This window comes from Anomaloglossus baeobatrachus, chromosome 2 (genome assembly GCF_048569485.1).
Source record: "Anomaloglossus baeobatrachus isolate aAnoBae1 chromosome 2, aAnoBae1.hap1, whole genome shotgun sequence".
NCBI lineage: Eukaryota > Metazoa > Chordata > Amphibia > Anura > Aromobatidae > Anomaloglossus > Anomaloglossus baeobatrachus.
The window spans coordinates 512,736,645-512,756,409 of NC_134354.1; the positions used below are offsets into that span (position 1 = coordinate 512,736,645).

The 19,765-nt window shown below is 40.8% G+C and overlaps 1 protein-coding gene across 1 annotated transcript in view; it reads left to right on the forward strand.

The window, feature by feature from the left end:
• GPM6B (glycoprotein M6B) overlaps positions 1-19,765 on the forward strand; it is a 178,272-nt gene that overhangs the window by 73,007 nt on the left and 85,500 nt on the right. The window lies entirely within an intron of this gene.

The following is a 19,765-nucleotide window of genomic DNA, read 5'->3' on the forward strand; positions in this document are numbered from 1 at the left end:
ACGGGTTTTTTTTTTTTTTTTTTGCATGCGTTTGATCCATGTGTTTTCTTTGTATTCTAAGGGTGGAAAAGCGCTGAAACGCTAAAAGAATTGACATGCTGCAGATTTATCTATGCTCCAAATCTGCTTAGGAGGAAAAAAAAGCAACGTGCACAAAACTTCAGGATTCTTATTGACTTTGGTCACAAACGTGCATGGAAATCCTTGTGCCAACAAACTGCACTAAAAAGCGCTATAAAATTGCACGGTGTGCACATACCCTTAGGCGGGCTTTGCACACTACGACATAGCAAGCCGATGCTGCGATGCCGAGCGCGATAGTCCCCGCCCCCGTCGCAGCTGCGATATCATGGTGATGGCTGCCGTAGCGAACATTATCGCTACGGCAGCTTCATATGAACTCACCTGCCCTTATTAAGGGGGCGGGTCGTGCGGCGTCAGCGACGTCACACGGCAGGTGGCCAATAGAAGCGGAGGGGCGGAGATGAGAGGGACGTAAACATCCCGCCCACCTCTGTCCTTACGCATAGCCGGTGTAAGCCGCAGGACGCAGGTAGGAGATGTTCCTCGCTCCTGCGGCTTCACACACAGCGATGTGTGCTGCCGCAAGAACGAAGAACAACATCGTAACATCGGTCCTTCTGAAATTTCGGAAATCACAGACACTACACCGATGATACAATTTCGACGCTTTTGCGCTCGTTAATTGTATCAAAAAGGATTTATACACTACGATATCGAGACCGACGCCGGATGTGCGTCACTTTCAATTTGACCCCACCGACATAGCACCTGCGATGTCGTAGTGTGCAAAGTGGCCCCCCTTAGTCTTATACTCCACAAATCTAGCTTTTATGTAAGAGTGTCAAGAAAGCCATTTTTTGAAAGCAAGTCATAAGAAGTCCCATTTGCAGGTTGCAAAAAGCCATGTAGGGGGATACAGCTAGCATGTAGAAGAAGTTGCTCTGGACAGGTGAGACCAAGGTAGAACAGTTTTTACTAAATGCAAAATGCTATTTATTGGCTGAAAACTAAAACTGCACATCATCCTGAAAACACCATCCCCACCGTCATACAATGGTGGTGGTACCATGTTGTGGGGGTGGTTTTCTTCACAGGGACAGCAGGGAAACTGATGGGAACAGAGTTGATGTGAAGATGGATGGAGCTAAATACAGGGCGATCCTGGACAAAAACCCTTCAGAGGCTGTAAAAGTTTTGAGGCGTACGTTCTCCTTTAGAGCAGGAAAATTACCCTAAACATACTACCAGACGGTCAATTTAACCACATGAATATGCTTTGATATAAACCATCCATTGTAGTATTAAGTATTGAATCCCATTGAGAATCTGTGGCAAGACTTGAAAACTGCTGTTTAGACGTATCCATCCAATCTCACGGAGCTACATTACATAGAAATAGGTAAAAATGTCAGCGTCTAGATGTGCAAAGCTGGTAGAGACATAGTGATGGGCGAATAGTAACAATTCGTGTTCAGGTTTTTCATAACTAATCCCAAAGTACTATACTGGTATTCATCACGAATAACGAACGGAATGTAAAGGCCACTTCTCACTAAGCGTCATAGCTAGCGTCATCGCTGCTGAGTCATGGGTTTTGTGACGCAACAGCGATCTTGCTAGCGATGTCGCGGTGTGTGACATCCAGCAACGACCTGGCCCCTTCTGTGAGGTCGCCAGTCGTTGCTGAATGTCCTGGACTATTTTTTTCCAAGGCGATGTCCTGCTGGGCAGGACGCATCGCTATGTTTGACACTGTGTGACAGGGTCCCAATGACAGCAGAGATTGTTATACAGGTCACTACTGCAACCTGTATCTTTACTTAGTCATTGGTAAGGTCTGACTGTGTGACATCTCACCAGTGACTTGCCAGCGATCCTTATCAGGTCGCATCATTTTTGGGATCGCTGGTAAGTCGCTAAATGTGACGGGGGTTCTAATCAGCGGGGAACCCGAGCATTTATCTTCCCGTGATGAATGCTGGAATAGTACTGAGTATTCGATAAGCATTATCCCAACACTAATAGTTACTATTCACCCATCTCCGGACAAGGACCATAAGACTTGCAGCAGTAATTGCAGTGAAAGGTGGTCTTATTGATTCAGGGGGACTGAACACAAATTCATGTCACAATTTTCAGATTTATATTTTTAAAATTATATAGAAAACCTTGTATCATTTCCTTTTACAAATGCTTGCTACTTAATGTTAGTATATCACATAAAATCCCAGTAAAATACATTTAAGTTTGTGGGTATCAAAATGCCATGAAGGAATTGTATTCATCTGAATAATAAGTTTAAGTTTGTAGTCTACTGTGCTACTGAAAAAAATCTAAAGAGGAGCTTCTGTTAACGATAAGGTTTTAATGGGGAGGCAAAACTGGATCTTGTTAGAAAAGAAAAAAAAAGTAGTCCTATAGAATCTATGGAGGCAGGCAGGAAATCCGGGAACCACAAAAAAGCAAATGTGGTAGGCACCTAAAATCTGCACAGCTGTGGTCTAGACACTGGAGGAGCCTCCGTCTTAGTGGATGCAGTATGACTGACAGTTGTCCCATTTGTCCTTTACTGTGCATTAGCTAATGTTGACCAGCTGCGCAGAGATCCAGATCACTTGTCTGATCATGTAATATTTAGCATTGTTCGTCTCTTTGGGCAGTATTCTGAACTGGGTGGAGATAGAGGTTTAAATTTAGTCCGAAAATACATTGAATTTTATATTTAATCTCTGAAATTACTTCATAATATAGATGCTGTGATCTTTTATATTAAACAGACACGTATAAATTACCAAAGGTTTACTCAGAAGTCATACTTCCGCATAGAAAATTGAGAATACGTTCTATCCTACATCGGGACATTCCAAATGTAGGGAATCTCTGTTAATTTTAATGTAAACTATTTTAGGTCCAAAAAGTTATTGTACAGAAAAAAATAATCCTAAAATAGATTTCCAGGGCAGACCTGTTTTTTCTTATTTGACAAGTAACCTCATATTGACTGCACTTCTGAACTCTGTTGTATAAACCTGTTTGTGATGAGCTCCCTCTAGTGGCTGCAGGTAACCTTTATATTGCTTACATGACAAGGAGAGGTCCTTGCATCTATATATTTGATAGTTAGGCCAGAATTTCTTGTGTGTACATACTGACTGGGGTCTACTGGACCAACCTTAACAGCCTCATATATATGGCATTTGGGTTCTGAGACACAAGGCTAGTAACACTGACACACTGATGTGTGAGGGTGACCTTATTCCACCATAAATCTGTCAGCACAGAATGATTGTTCATTCTGAGTACAGGCGCTCTATGCATCCTGGCCATTCATGTAACTGCCCCTTCTTACCTGCTTGTTTTCCATCTATCTCCACCCTTATCTGGCTCTATGAAGTCAGAGCTGTCAATCAAAGAAGAGGAGAGGGTGGAGATAACAAGCAGGTGGAAAGGTGCACCTAAATGACAAGTCCCACCCTGATGCACCGAGCGCCTGTACTCCGTTTGAACATTCATTCTGTGATGACAGTCCCCTTTAAAGACTGAACCATTTGGGACCCTTAGGATGAAGTTTTTGTTGCCCCCCCCCCCCCCCCCCTCATCTTTTTCATTGTCCTGTTCCATGAGCCATATTTAATTTTTTTTCAACATAGCTGTATGGGGGCTTATGTTTTGTGGTATGAGCTATATGCTGTGGCATTGCTGTATATAGCACAAGCGATCAGATGATCACAGGTTCAAGGCCCCTAAGCAAACTATTAAATACAGTGAAAAGTTAAAGTTTTTTAAAAATTTGAAGAAATAAAAGGTAAAATCACCCCCATATTCACCCTGTAAAAATTAAGATTTTTTTTTTTTTTTTAACTACACATATTTGGTATCACTGTATTTGCAAAATTCCAACCTGTCAAAATATAAAATAAATTAATACGATTTGGCAAACCGCGTAATAACAAAAATATCAAAGCCTTCACATAGCTCCATATCCCGAAATTTAAACCTCTCCGGATCTTGGAAAACAGCGTCACAAGCAAACTTTTTACCGTTAATTGAACGCCTTAATTAAAAATGAATATCTAAATTGCACTCTTGCTTTTTCATCGCACTTGGAATATTTTTCCCAGTACATCACATGAAAAAATGGATGGTTCCATTCAAAAGTACAACACGTCCCACAAAAAAAAACATACCTTCATACTGCTATGTTGAAGGAAAAATAAAAAAAAGTTATGGCTCTTGCAGTAAGGAAAGGAAAAAACAAAAGCGGGAAAAAAAAATCGGAAAATTGCTCAGCTGGTAAGGGGTTAAAAAGTCACAATTGGTGACTGTCAAGAACAATTATAATTAAACGGAAAACAAACATAAAACAGGCAAGCATGTAGAAAATAGACTTTTATATAAAACAAAACTCAGAATAATGGTGCCAACAAGAAAAAAGCCACAGCTATGGAAAAAACAGGCGTAAGGCAATGAAGAATTGGAGCCGAAGGGTTAGCTTTATTCTGTGGGTCACCCTGATTATGGGTATACCAAATTCATTATAGTATTTTTCATATTTTATCACTTTTCTATAATATGTGTCGCCATGTTATGAAAGCCATAAGTTTTATATTTTTCCGTGACCGGCATTGTATGAGGCCTTTTTGTTTTGCATAATAAGCCGTGGTTTTTATAGCTACCATTTTGGTACTCCTAACTTATTTGATCACTTTTTAGATATATTTTTGTGATGTGCGATATGAACAAAAGCAGCGATTCTTGCATTGTTTTTTGTATTTTTATTTCTTTTTTCATTTGGTTGTTAAACGAGGACCTAGTTTTATAATCTGCGTTGTTAAGGACGCACTGATGCCAAATATGCCTTTTTTCTTCCAGAATAAACTAATTTGTTTAGAAAACTAAGATTTTTAGAAGAGTACGTTACATCTTTATTTTATCTTTTTCAATACTTGTCCCCCTAGTGGCGTTGAACAGGTAGTACAATTGCACAGGCAATACAGTGCACTACTCGCATAGTGTAGTGCAACATCCCATTCTGTCAATAGTAGATTATGTTCCCACAGAACGTATTTTGCCGCAGCGGTCCCACAATGATGAATACATTGGTATAGAAGAGGCAAAATGTGCGACTCCACCGCCCTTTTTTTTTTTTATTGCAAAGGGTGAATCTTGCACAGACATCCACAGCATAAATTGACATGCTGCAGATCTCAAACCCACAGTTTCTGTAATTTTATGCTGTACGTTGGGTATGCTAGAGTCAGACGCTTCTGATTCATGAAGAGGTGCACGCCCCTTCATTAATCTGGAATGTCTGATGAGCAGCATGCGCTACCCCAGAAATCTCACGCCAGTTGGGTGCTTGAAGGAGATTTCTGGTGGAGGATTCCCCCACAGGTCATTATGAATTAAACAATCTGTGGACTCCCTCCCCATCGTGCCCCCTTCTAGCCTCATATTCACCAATTTTGTCAAAATTGGTGTGATAACGGCATAAGTTGCAAAGTTTTGCGGCAACTCCGAATTGCGCCCAAATTTTGCAGCTTTTACACCATATTTCTCATATGGAGGCTTTTATGAATCGAGTCCTTGGGTTTTAGCACCATGGGAACCTAGCCTAGCAAACCCCACCTTAGGCCTCTTTCACACGTATGTGCCTCCAGTACGTGTTTGGCAGTTTTTTCATGTACCGGAGACACGAACACATGTAGACCTATGGATTCCTATGGTTTTGGACACAAGTAAGTATTTTCGCACGGAACGTGTGTCTGTTCCGTACTTACGTGTGTCTGTGTGTTTCTCACGCCGACATGTCCGTTTTTCTCCAGCTTCACGGGTGTCACACGGAACGCAAACGTGTCACACTTAATGCTAACGGACCACACGGATGTGTTCCGTGAGACACGCACCGGAGAAAAGACGTGTCTGTGAGGGAAAAAAAACCCCCCAACCTTTACTCACCTTCTCCTGCCCTGCAGTCTCTGCTGCTACTGTCACTTGGTGCCGACCGCCGCTCATTATGCTCATTGAATATTCACTTCACTGCAGGAAGCAGCAGCAGCGGGGAGTCTGTAGGACCAGAGACCGTAAATCAGCACCACGGACAGCGACGCCAGGGACAGGTGAGTAGAAAGTTACCGTTCTCTGTGTGTTATCACGGATAACACATGGAGAACACACGTGTGCCATACACACGGCACACCAAGGGCAAAACACACCTCTGACACGTCCGTGAAAAAGTGCGTGTTTTTCAGGGACGTGTGAAAGAGGCCTTAGGCAGTATTTTATGGGCAATGGTATATTGTAGACTCGGAGGCCTTCTGTTGACCTCCAGTTGCCATAGCAATCTGTCGGCACCCCACAATTGGACTGATTTGTGGAATTTGAGGGATTAAACTGCAAGGATCGGTGAGAACATTGATCCGATCAGTTACAGCAGGAGCCTAGAGTGGATCAACCATTACTGTATAGCTTGATGAACCTAAATTTTTTCTTTTAAATATTGGCAACTAAACAATGCTACAAGCTGAAGAAAACTAGTCAACAACATTTGGGTCCCCAAACCGACTCAGTCTAGTCATCTAGGTTGGTGACAGATTCATAATGATGATTTGTCATATAAGAGATTCGGAGTAAAGGAAAAAAAAATAACTTTGATCCATGTTTGACTGGCAGATAAAAGTCAATGGGTAAAGTCACTCTCCAAGCTGTAAGGTAGGTTGGGCTCTCTCCTGGCATGATTGATGCCACAGAGGCCATCAAATTCACCTCCAGCAGTAATGGGCACATGTGCAGATGATGCCAAGGCCAGAAAACCTATGGGATAAGAAAATTAAAAAAAAAAAAGTCTGAAAGAAAGTTGTTTTAATTAGTGAGAAAAAAAAATAAAGGTGTTAGCTTTCCTTCAAACTCTAAGACCACATTCACACAGGCCAGATTTGGTACAACACTGTTCCATTCTGCAATCGATTCAACACAAAATTGAGGGAAATCTACTGTAGCAAATCTGAACCAAATAATTTGGATTTGGTTTTGTATTCGATTCTAGAAGCTGGTGGGCTAAAATTTTAAAAGGTGGTGGTGGGTGTAAGTGGTCATACATTCCTGATTAGTTTTTCCCAGCAGGTCCATGTTCTCCCAGATGCAGTAATGCCACATCGACAAATCTGCCCAGTTGCCGGCTGCACTTTGCACTCTTGACACCGTGGTTGAGGCCACAAACAGAACCTGGCCAGAACAATAGGTGAATAGATTTATTTATTTTTTTTGTTTTAGATGATTATCCCTACTTACTGCTCCGTCAAAGTAATTTGCAGCTTTGTGGACAATGTTAGGGTTCCATTTGCTATAAATGTGTGCTCTTTCTGCATCAGAAATTTACATGCTACTTGAAAGGGACCAAAGTGAAGCTTTTATGAGTAGTGATGAGCAAGCAGCATGCTCAGGTATTCGGTACTGATAACGAGCAGTCGGACGCTTAGATGGGTTCAACTCGAATACCGAGTATAATGGAAGTCAATGGGGAACTTGGAAGTGTGGCTAGAAAAATGCTGGAGTTCCCCATTGACTTCCATTATACTCGTGTACTTGAGTCGCGCTCATCTGAGCATCCAACTGCTTGTCATGAGTACAAATCACGGTAGTGCTGACTCATTTATTTGGTTAAATTCACATAACCGAATCTTCAGGCAGGGTGTTGTCTGTGAAAAAAAAACGGACAGCGCTCAAGACCAGTATTATTCACTAGGGCTGCTCATATGTATTTTTCACATGTATCGAATGTTCCCATGAGAAAGATTGCAGCATGGACTAGTCTTCTCAGTTTTTTTGGCTGAAACTCAGCCCCTCTATGGGCATACAAAAATATCAGATTCCATACAGATCAACCATATAGCTTCTGATAATAACGATACTTTGTATTTCTTCAACATATGAAAATGTACAGGAACAAATAGAGAGTGCTAACTGCTGATGTGTAAAAACTGATCACATACAGATGACGATACTGATGAAAAATATCATACTTTTCTGGATGGAAATTGGATGATTTTTAATCTCATGTGAACGTAGCCTTATGCTCACAATATTGTAGAGTTTAATTTTCCAGTATATATATATTACCATAAACTTTTATAAAAACCAGTGTGATACTTTGAGTGCCAGTGTCCTCTATATATATATATTGGGTGTTTGCAAAAACTTAATATTTTTCTTTTTGTCCCTGAAGGTTTTTGGTTATTTTTTAAATATACAATGATTTCTAATACATCATGAAATCTACTTGGGAACATGTTATGCATATTTTATGAAGCGTGAATACAATATTGTTTTAATTTACAGTTTTCAAAATTAGTTGTAAGAAAAAAAATTGGAGATTTAAGAGTGTCATGTTAATGTCACATGCTTGATGCTCCAGGCAGTTTTCGCCATGGTGAGAAACGTTTGTATAAAAGTGTGATATAACTAGATCTCTCACATTTATGGCTCTGGAAGAATACTTTGCTTATGAAATTGGAATGTCTTTGATCTTACTGTGTTAGCCTATTAGAAATGATTTAGAAAAAGACCCATCCACGTGTTAAATGTTGTGTACAGCATTAGTCTGTCTCGGTCAGATGGAAATATCCTAAAAGTATGTGTCATGGTTTCAGTGATTTCTCTAGAGACTTTAACAAAATTAATAATTCAGTTAATTCAGGCTAAAGGCGGCATAATTAATCTTACATCTTTATACAATTATGTATTTTTTGGGGGTTACTAGATTTTTAAATTTCATACTAAATCATGACCAATTAATATTTTATATGTTTACACCTTTTGCCTTTTAGTTGTAGCATGTTTTTGCTAGTTTTCTGTTTTTCTGTTTTATATAAAGTGATCTTGAGTAAAGTAAAAAAAAAAAAAAATTACTATCTTAAAATTGTCACGTCAAGGCATTGGCACATGATGAATTGTATGGCTAAATTCTACTTCTGTTCAAAGAGATCCATCACCGGAACAACCGGGCCTTTTTAATTAGGAAGTGTTTGATGGCCTTTCAAAGTCCTACGTTTTTACACTATGCTCCACAAGCCATTTAGCATATGTTAGCCATCTGAGAGCAGCCAGATATGATCATTACTAAAGTACGCAGTGATGTTTTTCCTGTATGCTTTTTCTGTCCTTTGTATTGCTATCCCTTGCACTATGAAAACAATGACTCCTTATAGCACAATCCTATATCCACTACTAAGTAGGTAGATCGGCATTTCCAAAATATTGTCCTCCCAAGAGCCATAGCTTTTTGTATTTTTGTGCTAATATAACCATATCAGGTCTTGTTTATTTTGTGGGACGAACTGTACTTTTGAATGACACCATTCATTGTGCTACATGTTGTACTGCAAAACTATTCCAGGGGCAGGTAAGTTGCAAAAAAAAGTGCAATTCCACTTTTTTTTTCTGTGGTTTTTATTTACCATGTCCAATATGTGGAAAAACTGATCTGGCAATATGATTCCCCAGGTCATTCTGAGTATGTAGACACCAAACATGTAGAGTGTTTTTTTTTTTTAATTTATTTTTTTTAACTAGTGAAAAAAAAAAATAATTTTAGTAAAAAAAAAACAAAAAAAACCTTTTGTCCCCATATTCTGAGACCCGTAACATTCTCACTTTTCAGAATATGTGGCTGTGTGAGGCCTTATTTTTTGCGCACGGGGCTGACTTTTTTTTTTTTACTGATTATCATTTTTGGGTAGATGTGATGTTTTGAAAGTCTCTTATTGCATTTTATTACAAAGAGCCAACCACAGTATGCCACTTCACAGTCAGATGACTATTACATCCTCAGAAGCACTTGTGTAGCTCTTCCTCCATGCATCAACTGAATTTGTCTAGCAATGGGTGTATGTTCTCTTCTTCAGGTGTCGTCAATATGTATCTTAATGTCCAAAAAAGAAATCTCATATTTGTCAATCACAAAAGTAAGCCTGAGCACCACATTGGAACAATTTGAATGTGTTTCTTCTCTCAATGTCAGCATAGTTCTGGTCTGGATTGTAAGGATGTAATCTATATAATTTGGCCAAATATCCACTTTTCATTTATTTCGCTGAAGACTACCAGTTACTCCCACCAACCCAGGAATATATTTGCATGTGTGGGGGCACAAGGAATCCCCATAGCTGTACCTTTTAGCTGGTGGAAGTACTGCTGATCAAATAAGAAATAATTGTGTAGCAACACAAATTCGACAAGGTTCATGACAAAAGAATTGTACCTCTATATATGTGTACTCCGAAAAAAGAAAAATGTTTAGCCACTTCACATCAGGTCTAGTGTGGAATCAAGCTGTATTCCACATCAAGGCTGGCTAAGGCTCCACCTCGATCTCCTCCAATCCCCTTAGTATGTCTATTGAATCTCGGACATGTGTTGGAAGGGGCAATACAAAAGACCTCAAAACAGTATTTAAATAAGTTTTGATGCCTTCAGTGATACTGTCCATGCCCAAGTCTATTGATCATCCCATCAGTGGAGAATATCCTCTAGACACCTTTGGTAAACCATAGAAGGTAGCAATTTGAGGGTGTCTTACTTTTAGAAATGACAATTCCTTCTTATCAATTAGTTTACTTTCCAGTGCTTGTGTTAGCAAACAATTAAGTTAGGGGTGCTTCTCATATAGCGAGATCACTAGCGAGATCGCTGCTGAGTCACAGGTTTTGTGACGTACCAGTGAGCTAATCAGTGATGTCGCTGTGTGTGACACTAAGCAGCGACCTGGCCCTTGCTGTGAAATTACTGATCGTTACACTGTTCTGGTTCATGTTTTGCTGTTTCGTCTCCCGCTGTGCAGCACACATCGGCGTGTTTGACTGCGGGAGACCAACGAGTACCGACTCTGTGTAAGCAGCGTACGCTGGTAACCAGGGTAAATATTGGGTAACTAAGCAAGGCGCTTTGCTAAGTAACCCGATGTGTACCCTAGCTACGTATACAGGGAGCCAGCGCGGGCATCCTGTAAGTGGTGTACGCTGGTAACCAGGGTAAATATCGGGTAACGAAGCAAAGCACTTTGCTTAGTTACCCGATATTTACCCTGGTTACCAAGCGCAGCATCGTTACAGGAGTCGCTGGTTGCTGGTGAGATCTGCCTGATTGACAGCTCACCAGCGACCATGTAGCGACATACCAACGATCCTTGCCAGTCACTACAATACTCCCCCCCCCCCCCCCCCCCTTTTTGTTTTTATAATAATTGATCTTTCTCTAGATCGCGAAGTGCTTGTAATTCATTTACAGAGAGAATGGCATCATAAGTAGATCCTATTTCAGTCCTTTCCAAAGCTCGTCCTAAGAAATTCTCAGAAATATCAATGTGACCATCGAATAGAGGATGTGATTTTGGTACTTTCATTTTAATACTGTAAACGGACCTTCTCCAACCTCACCTTGCCCTTCCTGTCATACAATCTGTCTTTTGGTGGATTTGTAACTGTCTCCTCTAACTAAATCTCTACATATATATTGATGTCCTATTGCGTGAGATTCCTCCTAGATGGGTTTCTCCCTTTCAGATCATCTAAAGTTTTTGCCACCCCTAAGGGTAAAGTTTGGACTGATCCAAAGCCAATCCTCCACGTAGAGTAAGATTAGCCACACACGACTCGATTAAGCGCGGTTGTTCCCAAACTTCCTTATCAGATAGACCAAGGTCCCGTTCTGTCTAGCTTTTTACTTTCAGAAAAAAACAATCTAGTTATATCAAAAGTACTCTCTTGATTATTTACTGTATTGGGTTGTCCTACTTTAGTTACTTGGCTGCACAAGTGCTTTCAATGACGTAGTGGTTTTTTGACAGTAATGTGACATATTGTGGTTGGCTCTTTGTATAGAGTCGTGTTATTCTTTAAGTCAGGGTAACGTCATGGCATGGGTCGGATGGTAGTTTATGGCATGGTGTCCATGCATCTTCGTGTGGCTCTCATTGTGACCAGCAGCATGTTTGTATCCCTTAGCTGAGCAAAATTAAATCTCTAATGATAGAGTAGGGTGTCTGCCTCCTACTGTGCACACTGTATCACAATAGCGGGCGAAACGCGTTGAGGCAATTAAAGTTGTGTACAGTGATATATCAATACTGCATGCTGTTAACTAATTTGGGCTATAGTGGTGACAAACCATACTGCCTATATGTAATGACAGAAGCAAAGGGAGCTAATAAATCATCTGTATGCTCCTTGATGAATAGAGATATGCTTTGGACCTATAATATGGGGACAATGCATTATATTGTTCCAAAAATGTAATGTAACCTCATAAAGACCTCATATACCAGTAGGACATTCATAAAGTGCAAAAATATAATGGTCTACCTCAGTCTCATTTAAGATATTATGTAATAGAAGGGCATTATAAACGTTCAAAAATACAATCCTCTACCTCAGCCTAGGGACAAAGTTGCTATATTGCCCTATCTACAATTAATTGAAATAATATATGGCCAAATTATTTTTGCAGTGGTTATCCAAATAAATTGGTTAAATCCATAAACCTAAATATTGAACCTTTTTAATACTCCTATTGTCCTATTGGGGAAAATATGGGCATGAATTTTGCCCTTAGACTGGTTTTCAGCCAATATTATATCACCAATATATTTAACACCTTTAAGAAATAACCTTGCTTGTATAGTGCCATCATACTCTACAGCTCGTTTCAGACATAATTTAATGCTGTAGGGCATTTTATTTTTATTAACTCAGTTGGTTTTATGTATATTTTATTAAATGTATCTATATAAAGGTTTACATATGCTATTGCCTTAACATTGGTGTCAGTGGATGTCTGACAAACTGAAAATACATCTTGACTGACATGTACTATCTGCAGAAAGCACAGCGGGTCTCATTGTAATTGTGCCTAATAGTGCTTTGCTTTAGACTGTGAACCCCACCAAACCTGTAAATAATGCAGAACCTCCCACCGTTTCATTATCCCTCTTGGGAGTAAAATGCACACATCACTCGGTCATGGCCCACTATTATGGGACAATTGTTTGACGTGCAGCTTACAGTATTTCATTAATTACTTTTTGGAATATCAAAGTATAATAACTTGCCTTGCATTATCGCTGTTTCCTTAATGATGTAACTAAGTTATAATATAAGTGCTAAAAATTGCAGACATGTACTTTTCTGAATTCTGCATAATTAGTTACACATTTACCTATACACTCCTCAACAATGCAATTGCAATACCAAGAAGGAATATTCATAGATTCGTGGAAATCATAGGATTGATAGACCTGTTAACCCCATTACGATAGCCTTACGGAGATAAACGGCGGCAGAATCAGGTCCTTATTCTGATCTGCCGTCTATAAATAATGATTTATCTCCCATCTGGCATGATCAAACATGTCAGCTGGGAGATAAATCTCCTCCCCCGGTCCCCTCCGGTCCCCCGGGGTCGCCGAAGTGCCCAACCCCCAACCGAAAATCCAAGATGGCGGCGCGCACAGCAGCGCATCGCCCGCATTTACCCATTTCCTTTGACTTCTGTCGCATGTGCCATCACACATGTGACAGAAAACTCCTCCCCAGGCCCTGCCAGGTCACCGCCTATTCCCACCCCGGTGTCCCCCGTACCTGTCGGAGCGCTGATCCCCCGCGCCCCCTCCTCCTTCACAGCAGACGCCGGTCACACTGCAGAGCGCGGCTGTCAGCTTCCTGTGCCTGACTCAGAGACGCTGGCTGCTGCTGCTGCATGAAGTCTGCAGCTGTGACCCGGGGAGAGTGGGTGCAGATTCTTTGCACTCACTCTCCTCACATGGAGGGTCTGCACTCCTAGAAAATGGGGGACACGTTCCCTGAACGTGCCCCCCATATTCTAGAAGATCGTGGGACTTCCAAAATGGCTTACAGGAGATTTTTTTTTTCTTTTCAATAAATTGGTCAAAGAGGGATGGTTGGGGAGTGTTTTTCAAATAATTTTTTTTTTGTTGTCAATTTATTTTTGTATTACTGTCAATTAGTTATGTCTGGTATCAAATAGACGCCGTGACATCACTAATTGCTGGGCTTGATGCCAGGTGACATTACACATCTGGTATCAACCCCATTTATTACCCCGTTTGCCACCGCACCAGGGCGCGGGATGAGTTGGGGCGAAGCGCCAGGATTGGCGCATCTAATGGATGCGCCACTTCTGGGGCGGCTGCGGCCTGCTATTTTTAGGCTGGGAAGAGTCCAATAACCATGGCTCTTCCCACCCTGAGAATACCAGACCCCAGCTGTCAGCTTCACCTTGGCTGGTGATCTAATTTGGGGGGACCCCACGTTTGTTTGTTTTTTAATTATTATAAAAAATTTAAAAAAAAAACAGCTTGGGGAGCCCTCCAAATTGATCACCAGCCAAGGTGAAGCTGTCAGCTGTGGTTTGCAGGCTACAGCTGTCTGCTTTACCCTAGCTGGCTATCAAAAATAGGGGGGACCCCACGTCATTTATTTTAATTATTTTTTTTTTTCTTTTTGGGCTAAATACATGGCTAGGCACCCTTTAGTGCCACATGAAAGTCACTGAAGGGCGCCAGCTTAGAATATGCAGGGGGTGGGACGTTATATTGGTTTGACATCTATCCATTCATCCACTGTAGTATTTTAGGCTATGTGCCCACAATCGGGGTTTGCAGCCTTTTGGGCGCAGTGTTTTCCCTGCCTCCATAACACTGCGTAGTGGAGTAGAAGCACAGTGGAAGGATTTTTAGAAATCCCATGCCCACTGTGCATCTTTTCTCCGCAGCATACACTGACCTGTGGCGTGGCTTCCCGAGCCTCAGCATGTCAATTTATGCTGCGGAGACGAGAGTGTTCTCTGCACGTAGAATAGAACTAAAGTCCACAGCAGCCTGAACCCAAATCGTGGGCATGGGCAGCTGCGTTCTCCCGTGGACAACACTCACATCTCTGCAGGAAGGCTGACACGGTGTACTAGATGCCGTGTCGCTGGATCATGGCCACATAGCCTAACAGTGAGAATATTGTTGCTACAGTAACATTTTTGTGGAATCAAAATGCTTACTATACTCCTGAATAAAATCCTTGAGGGGTCCAGTTTCCAAAATGGGGTCACTTGTGGGGGGTTTCTGATGTATAGATACCCAAGGGGCCCTGCTAATGTGACATGGTGTGCGCAATTTATTTTAACTTTTCCAAAATTCAAATGGTGCTCCTTCCATTCCAAGCCCTCCCATTTATCCAAACAGATTTTTTGCCACATGTGGGGTATCCCTGCTCTCACAAGAAATTGGATAACAACCTGTGGGATCCATGTTTTGTTGTTGCCTCTTGAAAAAGTGAGAAATTTGATGCTAACTCAACATTTTTGTGAAAAAAATGAAAATTTTCAATATGGCAACCTAAGCTTATCAAATTCTGTGAAGTGCTCGTGGATTCAAACTGCTCACTATACACCTAGATAAAAGCCTTGAGGTGTCTCCAGAATGGGGTCACTTGTGGGGGAGCTCCACTGTTTAGGCACCTTAGGGGCTTTCCAAATGCGACATAGCGTCCGCTAATGATTCCAGCCAATTGTGCAGTCATATGGCGCTCCTTCCCTTCCGAGCCTTGCCGTGCACCCAAACAGTTGATTTCCACCACACATAAGGTATCAGCATACTCAGGAGAAATTGCAGAATAAATTTTATGCTGAATTTTTTCCTTTTACTCTTGATAAAAAAAAAGCTATGTGGTTGAAGTAACAATTTTGTGGTAAAAATTTATTTTTTTTATTTTCACAGCTCAACATTATAAACTTCTGTGAAGCACCTGGGGGTTCAGGGTACTCACCAAACATCTAGATAAATTCCTTGAGGGGTCTATTTTCCAAAATGTGGCCACATGTTGGAGAGCTTCACTGTATAGGCACCTCAGGGGCTCTCCAAATGCAACATGGCTTCCGCTATTGATTCCAGCCAATTTTGCAGTCAAATGGCACTCCTTCCCTTCCGAGCCCCGCCGTGTGCCCAAACAGTTGATTTCCACCACATATAAGGTATCGCCAAACTCAGGAGAAATTGCACAATAAATTTCATGGTGATTTTTTTTTCCTGTTACCCTTGTGAAAAAAAAGCTACCTGGTTGAAGTAACAATTTTGTGGTAAAATTTTATTTTTTTTATTTTCATGGCTCAACGTTATAAACTTCTGTGAAGCACCTGGGGGTTCAGGGTACTCACCAAACATCTAGATAAATTCCTTGAGGGGCCTATTTTCCAAAATGGAGTCACTTGTGCGGGGTTTCTGCTGTTTACGTACCTTAGGGGTCCTCCAAATGCGACATGGTGCCCACAATCTTTTTCAGCCAAATTTCCTTTCCAAAATTCAAATATTGCTCCTTCCGTTCCAAGCCCTCCCATTTCTCCAAACAAAGGTTTCAGACCACATGTGAGGTATCACCGCACTCATAAAAAAGTGGGTAACAAACATTGGGGTCAAATTTTTGGAATTACCTCTTGAAAAAGTGAGACAATTGATGCTAAAGCAACATTTTTGAGGAAAAAAAAATAAAATTTTCAATATGACAATGTAACGTTATCAAAATCTGTGAAGTACCTATGGGTCCAAAATGCTCACTATACCCCTAGATAGGAGCCTTAAGGGGTCTAGTTTCCAAAATGGTGTCACTTGTGAGGGGTTTCTGCTGTTTAGGTACCTTAGCGGACATCTAAATGCAACATGGTGCCCGCAATCTATTTCAACCAAATTTGCTTTCAGAAAATTCAAATATTGCTCCTTCTGTTCCGAGCCCTCCCACTTGTCCAAACAGAGGTTTCTGACCACAAATGGGGGGTATTGGCGCGTTCATAAGAAAGTGGGTAACAAGTTTTGGGGTCCATTTTGTTGTGTTATTTCTTCTAAAAGTGAATAAATTTGGGGTAAAGCAACATTTTAGGTAACATTTTATTTTTTGCTTTTTTTCATTCCACATTGCTTTAGTTCCTGTGTAGCACCTGTAGGGTTAATAAACTTCTTGGATGTGGTTTTGAGTACCTTGAGGGGTGCAGTTTTTACAATGGTGTCACTTTAGGGTATTTTTTGTCACCTAGGCCTCTCACTTCAAATGTGATGTGGTCCCTAAAAAATGGTTTTGTGAATTTTGTTGAAAAAATGGGAAATTGCTGATGAACTTTGAACCCTTCTAACTTCCTAACTCCAAAAAATTTTGTTTCAGAAATTGCGCTGATGTAAAGTAGACAAGTGGGAAATGTTATTTATTAACTATTTTGTGTGACATAACTCTCTGGTTTATGGGCATAAAAATTAAAAGTTTGAAAATTGCAAAATTTTAAAAATTTTCATCAAATTTCTGATTTTTTTACAAATAAAAGCAAAAAATATCGTTCTAAATTTATAACGGTCATGAAGTACAATATGTCACGAAGAAACAATCTCAGAATCACCGGGATCCGTTGAAGCGTTCCAGAGTTATAACCTCATAAAGGGACACTGGTCAGAATTGCAAAAAATGGCCTGGGCATTAAGTACAAAACTGGCTTCGTCCTTAAGGGGTTAATGACATACAGATGAAGAAGTGGAAAGAAAATTTTCGAAACGTTGATTTATTCAGTATTGAGTGTAAGCGCCACTCGTAGAAATGCACACACTTGTGCGTCTTTTCATGATGTCAGTGAGATTATTATTGATTGTCGGAGGGATGAACTGCTACCCTAAATGTATGTGGGCATGAAAATCATCAAGATCTGCTGCTGGCAGCTCCCTTTGCAATTGCCCACCAATGACGTCCCAGATGTGCCAACTCTGGAGATGCTGCTTTCTATGGTAACATATTTTGGCCACACAGGCTGCTCACAGTAGCACAATTAACATACAGCCTGGTAGTGTCACATTGAGAGAGAGCTGTTTTTTGCTATACAGCTTGCAAGCACTGGTCTGATGCTAGGTGAATCCCGTCAGCTTCAATATTCTTTCTCTAATCCTATTCTGTGGAGGGAAAGGTTTCTGCTAGGAATATGGGAGAGTATACAGTTAAAATCAGTGACGCAGTGATGCTGTCAGCTGAACTGGCAGGAACACACTACCCCTTCCCTCCCCTTCTGGCAAGCGGTAAGCTGGGAGGCTGGGTAGAGGTATGCTCCTGAAAATAGGTAAATGTCTTTTTAAGCAGATAATCTGATTTACTATACCTGACATTGTCTGTAAATGGTAAAGACCTTTTTTTTGCTTCCAGATTTAGCAATATCTTCAATTTTGCAATATTAAAGAAAAAAAAATTAAAAATAATTCAGGACTTTAGCCAGTTGGGCTCATGAATATCCAGCTTTAGAGTGGGCTGTAAACCTTTTTAGCTTTCAGAGATTTGGTGATGAAATTTGGAAGCTTTCATGCAGTTTCATGTCACAATTTTACTCGAGCCCAGCGAATAGTATTCCGCCAGTACCTGGCACCATTTAATACTCATTAATACTTATAAATATTCATAGGTGCTCTGAACACGGCTGACATCAAGCAGGCATTTTTAAAAGATTCGCAGAGAAGACCTTATGCAGCTTTGGTACACAGTACATAAATGCTATGTGTAACACTTGTGCACCTACGCTGGGGTCCCATGGGTAAGGGGCCCTCCACCAATGATACTGCTACCAACTATCTATGACAGTGTGGTTAGAAACCCTGCTAATGATTCCACAGCTCACAAGTATTAGTTGATTGCTTCACAAAAGTGAGGAATGTTCCATAGCCATGATAGAGGTGTACAATACATTACCTGGCCTTATTACCCAGGCTTGTATTATGACCCTGTGGCCCAGGCAACATAAAGATTATAGAAGGCAAGAGTTTTACACATCATAGTCATGAGATCTGCTAATTTATGAATGTCTATGACTTTGACCTGTTGAGGTATGAATTTCTCTAGGTGCCTTGTACAAAGAGATTTAACTGCTAACAATAGAAGGATGATGGAAAAGACCAAAGAATATAACAAGGATCTCTATTTTTGCTTCGACTACAGCAAAGCTTCTGACTGTGTTGATCACCAGAAACTTTGGAATACCATGAAGGATATGCGTGTGCCAAACCATTTTATCAACCTCATCGGGAACCTTTTTATATTGACCAAGAAGCAACAGTCCAAACAGAACATGGTGACATGGCTTGGTTCAAGTAGAACAAGGCGTCAGACAAGGCTGCATCCTGTCACCAATTCTCTTCAATTTATATGCATAAGCTATTATCAGGAATTCTGGACTTGCTGAAAAAGGAGTCTAAATTACTGGACGAATGGTTAACAATCTTAAATACGGCAGATGATACAACCATGATGGCAACAAGCATAAATGGAATGAAGAACTTATTACGGAGTGTCAAGATGGAAAGCTCAAATCAACAGTGAAGTCACTGATCAAGGTACCTAAATTAAGGAACATTTCACTGGTGACATGGCTCATACATAGTGATGGGTGATCCCGAACTGTAAAGTTCGAGGATCGTATCGATCACATAGTGACCGTGTACACGATACCGAACACAACCTTTCATGGGAAGCTTGTGTTACAGTTCTGGTCCAGTTCAGGTCCAGGGGCTGTAAAAAGAAAAGCACATTATTAAAAAACATTATGATCATACTTACAGGTCTCGCGCTGCGTCCTGCAGACTCCTGTCTCTCGGATGCTTCTGTTTCCACGTCCGATCATTGCTGTGCCCCCAATAAGCACCACTGCCTAAAGGACCTTCCATGAC